Source organism: Natrix helvetica (genome assembly GCF_964273705.1).
Source record: "Natrix helvetica genome assembly, chromosome: 1".
Classification (NCBI taxonomy): domain Eukaryota; kingdom Metazoa; phylum Chordata; class Lepidosauria; order Squamata; family Natricidae; genus Natrix; species Natrix helvetica.
Genome location: NC_138548.1, coordinates 227,651,336 through 227,665,363, shown reverse-complemented (window position 1 = coordinate 227,665,363; position 14,028 = coordinate 227,651,336). Strand labels below are relative to the sequence as shown.

The window sequence follows — 14,028 nt, the reverse complement described above, 5'->3', positions numbered from 1 at the left end:
CCCACTGCCAATTAATATGAGTCAACAAAAACTGTACCAGCATAACATTTGCTGTCCCTTTTGCCAATCCCCATGCAGCATCTATTGCCTATGTTTTGGCTCACTGTGGAATAGTGATGTCTTTCTTTTAGATGTGCCAGATAGGTTAAGCAAATGAAAGCATTCAACTCTCTAGGTGTGTTGCTCAACCTTTTTTAGAAGGTTACCAGCTAGTGGAAAAATCATCTTCGCATCCCAACGCTGATGCAAGGACGGGGCAAAGGTATCGTTTTGGGGAAGTTTGAACAGGTGGGCTAACCCTGGCAAAAGAGGAGAAGGTAAGTCTGTTTTCCAGCTCTTCTGCTTGCTCACCTGTTTTTATGTTGTTGTTTTTTTGAAAAAAAAGTTTTTTAATTTTCTAGTCTCTTACATACAATTACAGTATACATACACATAATTATTCTTATTTATATGTATCGCTTTTACACATTTATTTTTCCATACAAAAAGTTAAAATATACATTCGGGGTTGCTTTGCTTACCATCCCATACACCTATTTTGTATTATCATCACCCTACTTTCCCTTTCTTTTCTCCTTTCCTCCCTTCTCTACTTCCTTCCTTCCTCCTCTCCTTTCCCTTTCCTTCTTCACTTACCTCTCCCCTACTCCCCTTCCCCCTCCCAACCTCTTGCCTTCTCTTTCCCTTCCAGACTTCCTTTCCTTTCTTATTTCTTCTTTCCCTCTCCTTTCCTCTCTTCCTTTCTTTTTCTGTTATTGTGGTTATCTCTTTTCTGTTTGGGGGAAGTTTGAACAGGTGGTCTGACCCTGCACAAGAGGATGCTGACCCGGACAAAAGAGGAGAAGATAAGTCTGTTTTTCAGCTCTTCTGCTTGCTCACCTGTTTTTATTTTTTATGTTAAAAGAATCATGCTTTCTTGCTTGGGAGTGTAGCTGTTTTAGAACCAGGTGCCTTTGAAAGCCTGATGAACATCTGTTAAGCAAGCAGGTGGAGGTTAAACGTTTTGACATATTTACAATCTCTCATTTCTCTTATGGCTCTTTCAAAACCAGGTTAACACCGCAACTCTTTCTGCAGTTGGGGCAGAAGGAAAAAGAATAGCAGTGAAAAAGAGTTTGCAGACTGTGCATGGCTACTAGTGATCAGTAAGTGATGGGCTGATTCTGTCCCCTGTGGGTCACCTGACTGAGTTGCCAACAGGATGGGTAGAAAAACATATCAAATTTGGCACCTCTTAAGACTGCTCCTAGTTGCCATTAGTTTGAGGAGAGAAGACCTTGTCAGATAGGAGGATTGAAGGCTGTCTCGTGAATGGGCTGAAGGTGTGATGAAGGAAACATCATGGGGGACACAGCAGAAAAAAAAGTACCTGTGCTTGTTTGTTTTTCTGTTAAATACAAGCAGGGAAAGGATCTTGAAGCTGGCAAAAGCAACTTTACTAAAACCTACAATAGCTAAATGCAGTAAAAGTACATTTAACAGAATCAGCAATAAGAAAGAAGCATCAATGTTACAAAAAAAAAATGGAAAAGCTTTAGCAAATGCTCTAACCACTAGGTATGTTACTGCTTTCTCCCCCACTTACTGATATGTCAAATCTGGAGTTGGTGCAGTTTAATTCCTTCCTGTTGATTTGTACGTTGGGCAGGGGGAAAATGACAACAATATTTCTCTCTTCTCTCTGCTCTTGCCACTCTGCAATTGACAGAAACTCTGACATTTTATTATATTATTTATCTCATGCATACCTATATGCATGCATAAAACAGCATAAAATATTCCTGATTAATTACCTATTCACTATTTATGTAAAGATAGCTGAATTATCATTCACAAAATTTGAGAAAATGCAAGTTTCTTCATGATGAAAGCTTTAGCTACGAAGAGAAATTGCAAATGTTACGACGCACTCTACATTTATACAATCCCAGAAATAAAAGCTGTGAGACCACAGAAGCACCCAGAAATGTATGTTTCAAAAAGAAAACAATCGCCTTGATTTCAGTTAGCTTCTCTTGGTCTTTCCAATCTGTATTGTGGGCTTCTCTATTAGTTTACCTGGTACTTTCAATTCTTTGCTGACACAGCAAGCGTTAACTGTTGAGCCAAGCAAAGAAGGGCTGAGGGTGGCCATATTTAGATTAATATAAATCGTGCATCACAGCTGATCGTCAGAAAAACTGGTTTGCCTGAACCGGTTTAATTTTTTTTACTACTGGTTCAGGCAAACCAGTAGCATTTTTACTACCGGTTCGGGCAAACTGATCCGAACGGGTAGCATCTCACCCGTGAGCAGTGGTCAAAATATGAACTAGTTGATAAGCATCTGAATTTTGATCTTGTGACTAAAGGGATGTGGAATGTTGTAAGTATGAAAAACGGTCATAAGTCCCTTTTTTCAGCACCACTGTAACTTTGAACGGTCACTAAATGAACTGTTGTAAGTTGAGGACTACCTGTATTAGAAGCAATACTATTAACAATTAAATACCAGCTGTTGTGAAGTTCCAGTGTATTATAGTGTTCCACTATAATAAATCCAAACAATTTGCATTACGATTGAGGTACATTATATGTGAAACCAAGTTATAATCAGCAACAAATAGCAAGCATCCTGGGAATGAAGCCTGTAACTAGATTTCGGGCCAGTCTCTCTTTCTCTCTTTCAGCCCAACCCACTTTGTGTGGTGGTTGTTGTTGTGGAGAAAATAGGAGGAAGGAGGAATATTAGGTACGTTCGTCACCTTGAGTTATTTCTAATAGTAATAAAAGCAAGATATACATAAATATAAATAAAATAAAATTACACTGAAGCAGAAATCCAGACAAGCCAGGTAACTTTCAAACTTTGCGGACCCTTCTCACAACAAGTTATTTTTTTTAAAGAGAAGTATGCAAAAAAAAAAAAAAAGTAAGTATAAATTCAGTATATTAAAAGAGAAAAATCAGCCAAAGTCTAAATGTAAGAATGTGTTTTGAGTCCTAGACCAAATATTGCTCTTTTCTCCATTAGTCTTTCATAGATATAATGTCTGCAGTCGGGTACAGAAGACAGATACACCGAGCGTCTGCGCGAGTTTATAATAATCTGTATACGGGAAACATACATATTTCTTCTCCAGAAGTTAATTTTCCACAGACATTTACTAGCAGCTCTTTGGGTTGAATACAAAATTATAGAAATGGAATAACACTATTTATAATGGACGGGTTGTTATGACAGCTATAATTACGACTGGACAACCTTCCCCGAATGAAAAGTACCACATAAATGAAAACTTGTCAAAATATACAAACTCTTAAGAGGGCGTGGAGGTTAACCCAGCCTAACGAGTCCTCCTGGATGTCTCCAAGGTGTGCTAATTGTGCCTGGCAAAAATTAAGCCCAATCTGAAGGGGGAAAAAAGAGACTTCTATAATAATAGACCATAATAGAATTCTTCATTGGCCAAGTGTGATGGGACACACACAAGGTAAGTCATAATATACGAAATAAAAGCAATCAACATAAATCATAAGATACAAACAACAAAGTCATAAGATGCTAAAGGAATAGGTAATAGGAAAGATGAGAAGGATAATAGTAATACAGGTAGTCCTCAACCTATGACCACAATGGAGCCCAAAATTAGGTTGCTGTGAGAAATTTGATAAGTTAATTTTGCCTCATTTTACAACTTTTCTTGCCACAATTGTTAAGTAAATCATTGCAGTTATTGAATTAATAACATGGTTGTTAAATGAATCTGGTTTCCCCATTGACTTTGCTTGTCAGAAGGTCGCAAAAGGGGGATGACATGACCCAAGGACACTGCAACCGTCATAAACGTGAATCAATTTTCAAGCATCCAAATGTAAATCATGTGACCACGTGGATGGTGCAATGGTCACAAGTGTTAAAAATGGTCATAAGTCACTTTTTTCAGTGCCATTGTAACTTTGAACAGTCAAATGAACTGTTGTAAGTCAAGGACTACCTATACAGCCCTACTACATAGTTTGATATCCTAAAACAGTGTTGTGGGAATCAATTGTTTAGCAGATGGATGGCACCAGGGGAAAAAAAATTCTATCTAGTTGTTTTGATGTGCAATACCCTATAACAGTGAGTGCCAAAAAGGTTGCATAAGTATTTGTGCGCTTGTCGTGGCCGAGCTCCGGAAAAAACAAACTTCTGGGTTCTAGTGCGCATATGCGCCTGATGATTAGCTGGCTGGCGCACATGCACACTGGTTTTTGGCATTGCCATGTGCATTGCTGCGTACATTCCGCGCTCTGGAAAAGCTGAACTTCCAGGTTCGGGCACGCATGCACATGCAACAATCAGCTGGCCAGCACACAACGGTTTTTGGCACTGCCACGCACACAAAGGACAGCTGATTGTTGCATGCACATTCGCAGCAGAAACCCAGAAGACAAACAGGCAGGGTCACACATATGCCTGGACCTGTATGCATTTTTACTTCTGAATAACTTCTGTGATTGCACAGCTACAATTAATGAACTGGATGCCTCTCTGATCCCATGCTCTGTTCTAGGAATTTTATTTCTGTCCCAGAACTGAGTTCATAATCCTCACATGCACAAAACCATTTCTACCAATATCCTAATACAGACTTTGTTGTTATTAGTCGCAAAGTTGTGTCCGACCCATCGCGACCCCATGGATGATATTGTCCAGGCCTTCCTGTCCTCTACCATCCTCTGGAGTCCATTTAAGCTCATGCCTGCTGCTTTGGTGACTCCATTCAGCCACCTCATTCTCTGTTGTCCCCTTCTTCTTTGGCCCTCAATCGTTCCCAGCATTAGGCTCTTCTCCAGTGGGACCTTTCTTCTCATTAGGTGGCCAAAGTATTTTGAGTTTCATCTTCAGGATCTGGCCGCCTAAAGAGCAGTCAGGATTGATCTCCTCTAGGAATGACAACTTTGATCGCCTTGCAGTCCAAGGGACTCTCAGGAGTCTTTTCCAGCATCATAGTTCAAAGGCCTGGGACGCTGCAACCGTCATAAATACGAGTCAATTGCCAGGCGTCTTTAATTTCGATCACATGACCATGGGAACGCTTCTATGACCGTAAGCATGAAAACTGGCCACAAGTCACTTTTTCCCAGGGCTGTTGTACCTTTGAACTGTCCCTCTTGTAAAGCCAGGACTACCTGTGTATTACCTGGAATCGCTCTTAGCCCGCGCTTCAGAAGCAAAACGGGGCTTTTCTTTCTAGCTCTCCAATGCTGTCTTTGCCCTGGATTCTTTCTAACCTGACCCTTTTCTTTTCCGGCCGTTTCTCCTCCCCTTCTCAACAAGAGGATGCTCTCTTCAGATCTCTGCCATCGCTCTCCTTTCCCGCCCTCGGCTGGAGGTGCAAACAACCCCGGAGCCGCTCTGTCTGCCTGCCGAGTTCGCCGTTTAAAGAAACAGACGCACATTTCTCACTGAGAACAGTTAAGTAAACAATAATATTTTTTTAACACAGAAAGTAACTCAGCGTTCGCAGCGTGAAGTCAATGCGTCTAGTAAACCCCAAACTAATTTTAGTCGGCTGGCATCGAGGGGAGAGGTGGCTTCCCTCTTCCCCTCCCCACTCTTTAATTTACATTTGTGAAAACTTGTGGCTGCAAATATTTGCTAGTCTGGGGCAAACAGGAGGCAAAGAAGCGGGTTTAAAAATAGTCTGATTTTAGGAGAGAGAGAAAGAGAAGACGGCCTCTTTTGCCAATGAGCATCTTTCAGGACTGAAGCGCTTATCAGGGGTAAAAGCATCTGTTGCTTTTTAAAAATACAAGATAGGCGGGTTAAATCTCATTCACTTACCTAAAGTCGGGGAAAAAAAAGTACAAACTGTCTTAGGCAAAAATGGGTACCCCTGAAGAATCACATGCTTAACTAAAGCTGGGGAAGAAATACCTGTATCTAGCACCAAAGTCTACACTTAGTCCTCAACTTACAAACGTTTATTTAGTGACTGTTCAAAATTACACTGAAAAAAAGTGATTTATGATCATTTTTCACGCGAGCATTGCACCATCCCCGTGATCATGTGATCAAAATTCAGATGCTTGGCAACTGGTTCCTATTTATGAGGGTTGCAGTGTACCAGGGTCACCTTTTGCGACCTTCTGACAGGCAAAGTCAATGGGGAAAGCCAAATTCACTTACCAGGTTACTATTTTAGCACCTGCTGTGATTCGCTTTACAACTGTGGCAAGGAAAGTCATGAAATGGGGCAAAACTCACTTAACAAATGTTTCACTTAGCAACAAAAATTTTGGGATCAACTGTGGTCGTAAGTCAGTAGTGGGTTCCGGATCCCGTTGCAACCGGTACAGTGCAATGGGGCCCGGCGTCCCCCACATGCATGCATGCAGCACGAACCTCCTGCACGTACCTTACCTCCACGACGCCTCCGCTATGCTCCAGCTGCTCAGCGGAGTGTTGCGCAGGCACCCTACGCTCCATGTGCGTGCGCGGAAGCGCCGAAGAGCTCAAATACAGGTAAGGAGCTCGGGCAGGTGGGTGGGACCCCCGGAGCACCGTACCGAAACGGTACCCAGTGCTCCCAGCAGGCACCGGTATGCCTGTACCGGGGCATACCGCCTGCAACCCACCACTATCATAAGTTGAGGACTATGTATTTTTATAACTATGATGGTGTTTTGTGAATTTTAGAATATAAACCTGAAGATGCTCTTTTTTCTTAGAAAATGGGCTGTATGTGTTTTCTTCATCTACAGGGCTTGTATTCCATCTGAAAATGGAAATTAGAAAAATAAAATTAAGGCAGGGACACCATGCTACTGTCTCCATGATACAGTTTTTTTTCATCTTCACCCAATGTGGAAAACTGTCAAGGTCCAAAGAAATTTGGAAAATACGTATTATTTGTTCCATTATCCACATGGGATTATTTGTTTCTGGAAACTAGAGAGTGCCCCGAGTATTGTGAGATGGGGGGGAATGATAGACAGCACTAATTGGACAAGTTTTGAGCAAAAAAAAAAAAAAAAAAGATCTTGGCAGAGAATGAGGGAGAGAATTAATACAGAAGCTACCAAGGGGAAAAATTGAGCAAGTTGAGAAAGTGACATTGTGTTTACTGTTACTCTGTAAATGTGGGAAAATATTTGATTGCATAAAACTGCTTGGAAAGAGTAAGTGCCCAACAGATTTGTTAGTAGGAGGAGATGTTTACTGGGGACACAAGGGAGAAAAAAAGAACCCTATATCCACTCTTTCTTTCTTGTAAATCTTGAAATTAATCAGAAAAGCACTTCCAACCCATTTATCAAGGAGAAAACAAGCCTGCCTAATTTTCACTTTGCTAAATGGATAGTGTCAAGAAAAAAAAATCCCTGAAATGTGATGTTGATCCCAGATGTTCTATATCTCTTCTGATGTGGTTCTATGATGCAGCCAACAATTCCCAGGCCCTATCCATCAAAGACCTTTATTGTCTCTACCTTCAGATATCAATAGTAAATGCAAATAAATTCCAATATTTTTACCATTTATTTACCATCTAATTATAAGTCAGTGTATCCTATAAAATGTTACTGAGTGCCATTTTGAAAATAAGCAACTGCCTTCTTTTGATGGACAATTGGAAAAAAAATAAGTTACTTTGACTAGGGTTAAAAGATTTAAGCGGCAAAATGGGTGCTTTGTCCCTTATTTTTTACAAAAACATATACAAATGAGGAAAAATCAAATTCAGTGGTGTATTAAGTGGTATTCTGGAGTCTGCAAAGTGTGTTTTGGGGGCCTAAGAGAATATAGCGCATGGTTTGTTTGTTGCCCATACTGATTTAGCATCTATAACAGTGGCATCTATGGCCTTTCGCTGTTCTTTCCTTCCTTTCTTGTTTAGCATATTTTTTTCAAGGAATCTATCCTTTCCTAGTGAAGTTGCAGCCTCCCCGCACCCAAAACCCTGAATAAAATCTTGTATTGGGAACCTCTTGTGTAGTAAGCTTCAGTAGGCAAGAACAGATGAGCATACAACAGAATTTATTGACTCAAAATTAGAACTGTGGAACAACAGGCAAATCTCTGTAATTTATACTCTAGGACAGTGGTTCTCAACCTGTGGGTCAGGACCACTTTGGGGGTCGAATGACCCTTTCACAGGGGTCGCCTAAGACCATCAGAAAACACATATTTTCGATGGTCTTAGGAACCGAGACACCAACTTTATGGTTGGGGGTCACCACAACATGAGGAACTGTATTAAAAGGTTGTGGCACTGGGAAGGTTGAGAACCACTGCTCTAGGACAACAGGGCCTTAACCAATCACAATACTTGAAAAAGCCTGCCCAAATATGATTGTTCTAAGTTTCCCTCCAAAACAGTTGCAGTTAAGAGTTAGGGTTAGTTTCCCTTAGCAGAGCTTAAAACAACTATATACATTCAATACATAACAGAACCAACCTGTTTTTTTTTAACCAGTTATCTTCATTTTAAGTCATCAAGCTTTCCTGCGTTCTCTAATGACCAGAATGAGCTCACCACTCACTGCTGCCGCCACTACTGCTAGTCCATGGAACTGGAAAGGTAGGGGACTGTTGTTCTAGAGCACAGGTGTCAAACTCACCGCGTCACATTGATGTCACGTGATGTATCGTGATGTTTTTCGCCTTCTTGGAGCTGGGGTAGGTGTGGTCTGAGGTAGGTGTGGTCTGTGCGTCCAGCCCTCAGGCCGCCAGTTTGACACCCCTGTATACAGTCATCCAGCTATAGGTCTACCAATGCAGCAATGATAAATGAAGAAATAGCCACCATTACTGGTCAACGTGGTAGGCCCTAATAAGAAAAGTGGCTCCTGAAAGCGAGGGGTAGTTTTGAAAGCTAACTTTAGAAGGCCAGAAGGGTTGTGTGGGTTGAACTAGAAGTAAAAGCCTTCTCTCTAGTCTAGAGAAAAAGACACATGAGAAAATATATACAGAAAAAAGTATAGTTTTATGGTAAAGAACTGACAATAAAGCTACTGTGGTTTTCATCCAATGGCTTACATTCTCCTCTGAAAAGCTGCTTTATTAGTTGCAAAACCATCTAACAATACAGTAGTGAGTTAGATGGGCTAACTATAGTGATATAAGCCATTTACCATATATCACAGCAGGAACTGCTGAGCTTGGCTGAATCTTCCATCCCCCAAAATGCTAAGAAGGCTCAGATCTGGTTAACATTATGGGTATGGCTGGACGTTGAAAAAACATGCCGGAAGAAGACAGCGGTAAACTATTTATGTATTGTTGCCAAATTAATTACAGAGAAGTGTCTACGTAGTCGCCAGGAGTCAAGCCTGACTTGTGGGCTCAGAAGTTGGGCTACATTTTTTTTCTTCAGTGGTTGAACATCTATTAATTTATTTTACCTTCAGGAGACTGCAAGGAGTATGGTTAGTGAGATGGTGATATCACCGTTGGCACATTTTTTCGTTTTTGGGAGTGGGTGTGCGGTTTCAGAAAATAAGTTTGTGAAACTTCCCAGAAGTTAAACAGGTTAAATAGTTTTAAAGAGACGAAAATATTGTGCAAAAATGGGGCTGAGAGCTGAGTACACTTCTGACACACAGGCTTGAGTTTTTTTGAGCCAGCATTCAGTGACAACATATTGCTATTGGATTCATTAGCGAGAAGCCATATGCTACATAAAATTCATCAGGTTCAGTTATGCATGTTTCCAGTTAAATGGATCTGAAACATCCTGTAGGACAGTGATGGCGAACCTATGGCAAGCGTGCCACAGGTGGCACGTGGAGCCATTTGTCAGGGCACTCGAAGCGCTGCCCTGTCAGTTGGCCAGCGCGCATGTGTGCGCTGGCCAGCTGAGTTCACTCTTTTTTAAAGCCATTTTTCGCCCTCCCCAGGCTCCAGAGGCTTTATAGGAGCCTGGGGAGGGCGAAAAGAGCCTCCCCCACCCCCCCCGGAGGCCCTCCGGAGGTTTCATGAGCTTCCCTGAAGCCTCCGGAGCGCAAAAAACCAGCCCTACAGGCAAACCAGAAGTTCGGGAACGGACTTCCGGTTTGCTTGGAGGTTCATTTTGACTGCTCCGGAGGCTTCAGGGAAGCGTCCTGAAGGTCCCTGAAGCCTCCAGAGGGCTTCTGGGGCCCCCGGGGGAAGCTGCTTTTGCCCTCCCCAGGCTCCTATAAAGCCTCTAGAGCCTGGGGAGGGCGAAAAAAGCATGCAAAAAATGGGGGGGTTGCACCTGTAGTGTGCGCATGCACACTGGGGAGGTCGCGCATTGCATTATGGGTGCGGCACGCCCGCACACGAACCCCCTGCGCTCCCCCCACTTATGGCACGTGAGCCAAAAAAGGTTCACCATACTACTGTAGGAGATGACCAGGCTGAACCTGAGGGAGGGGTCAAACATGTCATTAGCCATGAGTCCCTGCGCGCTCACACAAGAGATCGAAGTCCAGCCCTCCTTGAATTCCTTTCTTAGCTTCTGTTCATTTCCCTTGACAGCTAGTAGTTCAGATTCTTGTAGAGAACGTAAGCTTGCAATAAATCGTTACACTCATTTGAACTGCCTGTATCTCCATTTTCCCTGGCGCTTAACACATTCTTTTCTAAGCGTTGGAAGTAAGGCTACAGTAGCTACAGCTATCCTAACAGTGTTGTCAAAATTAGGCAATGTCCGGTTCCTAAGCAGAGAATAGCAAAAGGCAGGGGAACAGGATCAAGATAGGGCTTCATTCAGAGTGTGGTCTTACCGAGGTGGGGGAGAGTCTTCCATCTCCCCACTTAGTTTTTTGAGCAGTGAAGAAAATTGACTCATCTTACGCGGTGGCTCAGTGAGCTTGTCGATCAGAAAGGTCGGCAGTTCGGTGGTTCGAATCCCTAGTGCCGCGGAACGGAGTAAGCTCCTGTTACTTTTCCCTGCTTCTGCCAACCTAGCAGCTGGAAAGTATGTAAAAATGCAAGTAGAAAAATAGGAACCACCTTTGTGGGATGGCAACAGAGTTCTGTGTGCCTTCGGCATTTAGTCCTGCTGGCCACATGACCATGGAGACGTCTTCGGACAGTGCTGGCTCTTCGGCTTTGAAATGGAGATGAGCACAGACCCCTAGAGTCGGGAACGATTAGCACATGTGTGCGAGGGGAACCTTTACCTTATGCTTATTTTTCCATGCACTGGAGTTTCTGACAATGCCAACATTTTTGGTGGGGATGTGCCATTGTCCCATTGTACTTTTACGAGTCTTCCTGCCACATCCTACCAAATAAAAGATGTCCCACCCTGAAAAAACTTACAAGCCAGATTGGACTAGGTAGATAATCCTCTCCCCCCGAAGCTCTTCTCCAATTCATATAGGAATATTTTAATGGAAAGACAGTACAGTATAGCCACCCTGTTAAGTACAAATGTCTATTCAACGTACTCATTCCCAGATGTTGCAGCTTTTAATTAGTATGCTTGGAAATTTTATTAAAGGCTCAAAAGCCACTACCCCTAGTGCTGGGTAAACAGCACTATTAGCTAGCATAAGTTGCATTTCTGGACAGGGCCACCCCACTTGGTGAAGAGCATCTGGAAGGGATACTTTCTTTGGCTGCAGAGAGAAGGGCCGAGATATGTGAAGCTATGGCACAAGCCAAAGAAGTATAAATCAAAATGATGGGACTGATTGAATAGGTTCTTTCACAAGACTGACTTCTCACAGAATCAGAAAGGATTTCTATGACCATGAAAGCTTTTACAGAAGCCTGAAATAAACATGAGTATTTTTCTTAGCACTAAAGAGTTAACACTGGTAAAAACCAGGCTTGTATTTTTTTAGAGGTAAGCAAGGAGAGTCACATAGGCAAGAAAGGAATGTAAACTATAATTATATATTTATTTGTTTTATTTATGTGCCACTTTTCTCCCTACTGGCATCTGAGCTGAAAGAATGTGTGCTGGAGATTGTAGCTGTAGTTACTGTTACTATAAGGTAAAGGTTCCCCTCGCACATATGTGCTAGTTGTTCCCGAATCTAGGGGGCGGTGATCATCTCCGTTTCAAAGCTGAAGAGCCAGCGCTATCCGAAGACATCTCCGTGGTCATGTGGCCAGCATGACTAAATGCCGAAGGCGAAATGAGCGCAGTTACCTTCCCACCAAAGATGGTTCCTATTTTTCTACTTGCATTTTTTACATGCTTTTGAACGGCTAGGTTGGCAAAAGCTGGGACAAGTAACGGGAGCTCACTCCGTTATGCGGCACTAGGGATTTGAACTGCCGACCTTTCTAATCCACAAGCTCAGCGTCTTAGCCCCTGAGCCACCGCGTCCCCTACTGTTACTATAGCTTAGCTATTTTTCCATTGGACTATGAGAGCAGCAGGCATATCTTTAAAACAAGACGTCTACTCTGATCATCCCCTGATCAGAGACACAAGACTCAGGTGAGATCAAGAGGTTCCTGTTGTGTCCTCGGAGATATGACCGGCGGCTGCCAAAGGACACAGGAGGAGCCCTGATTGGTTGAGACGCGCCTGCCGGCTGGCGGGACAGATATACAACCTTCCCATTGGTTCCCCATCTGACAGCTCATATATAAATAGCTGTCAGGCGGGGTTTGTTCCTCTGTTCTGTTCTACCTGTCTTAACGTTAATAAATAGTTTACTGGACCCAGCTGCCTCGATAGTTATTGAACACGCTGGTGGAGGCTACAAAAGTGTCGTCCCCACCCCCCGCAAATTGTAGCAGTGACTTTCTTGATAGCTTATATGCAGCCCATTCTACACTGTAGCTTAAACTTCTTCAGAAGCCATGTTGAATGAAGTTGTTGGACAATTGATTGACAATTCCCAGCTGGAGTTCAACAAATTAGTATGGGCAAAATTTTTGACAAACAGTTTATAGGATAACTTTTTAATTATTTGGCAGCAGACACTCAGAATTTGCGCCTCAGAGGTTTGAAAACTTGCCGTTGCATTTTAATTGTTAATATGACAAGAAGTGAAAAAAAATGCATGGAGAATAGTCACTTTTCTCTAAGGGAAAGAACAGTCATTTGGTTCAATGTGTATCTCTGTTTTACAGCATGCAGTCAGGTGTATGACAAGGTGGCCGAAAAGAAAGGCATGTAGCCCCCAGTTCCCATTTTGTGGTCTTCAATGAAAAATAATGCCCACCTAGTTTTGGTGGTAAATTTTCAATCTTTCTGTGTCTGTTGAAGTTACAGAACAGTGTGTTAAGCTTCCCCAAAGCTTGATATTATTTACATTTGGAAGATGGATGAGGAAGAAGAAGAAGAAACAACAACAATAACAACAACAACCATGGACCCAAATGTTTGTAGTCCTGCTCTCCTCCATGACTTCCCTGTTACTGATTACAAATCCTGAGGTCCTTGGAGATTAAAAACAAAGTTGCGCCTCTTGATAGAGAAAAAAAACGATTGCCTCTTTTCTAGGCCACAGAAGAATGTTATCGCTCTCTGAATGTTTGATTTTCCATTTACAGTGAACGTTGAAGGTACTTGTAATTATTTTGGCTGTGTATGTGGAGCACATGTCACGGTCCTGAGCAGTGGTGGGTTTCAAATTTTTTTGGAACCTACTCTGTGGGTGTGGCCTCCTTTGTGGGAGTGGCTTGCTGGCCATGTGACCTGGTGGGAGTGGCTTGGCAGTCATGTGACCAGGTGGGCATGGCTAACTTGGAAAATGTGGTGAAACTCACTTAACGATGCTCTTGCTTAGCAACCAAAATTTTGGGCTCAATTGTGGTCATAAGTTCTTTTTCTTTCTTTCTTTCATCTCTCTCTCCCACTTTCTTTTTTTCTTTTTCTTTTTCTCTCTCTCTCTGGCTCTTTTGTCTCTCTCTCCCTCTCTCCCTCTCTGTCTCCCTCTGTCATTTTCTCTGGGTGTCTATCTGTCTGTCTCTCTCTCTGTATCTCTGTCTCTCTCTCCTCCTTCCCCCATCTCTGTCACTCTGTGTGTGTGTGTCTGTCTGTCTCTCACTCACTCTGTGTGTGTGTGTGTGTCTGTCTCTGTCTCTCCCTCTGTCTCTCTCCCCTCCCTTCCTCTCTCTGTCACTCT

The 14,028-nt window shown here is 42.6% G+C and overlaps 1 long non-coding RNA gene across 1 annotated transcript; it reads left to right on the top strand.

Moving 5' to 3' along the window:
* The first annotated feature begins 5,352 nt into the window (after positions 1-5,352).
* On the top strand, positions 5,353-13,513 carry LOC309382091. The gene is made up of 3 exons (XR_014173628.1): positions 5,353-5,442; positions 8,445-8,576; positions 13,031-13,513. It is a non-coding gene; the product is annotated as an uncharacterized lncRNA (long non-coding RNA).
* Positions 13,514-14,028: the final 515 nt, after the last annotated feature.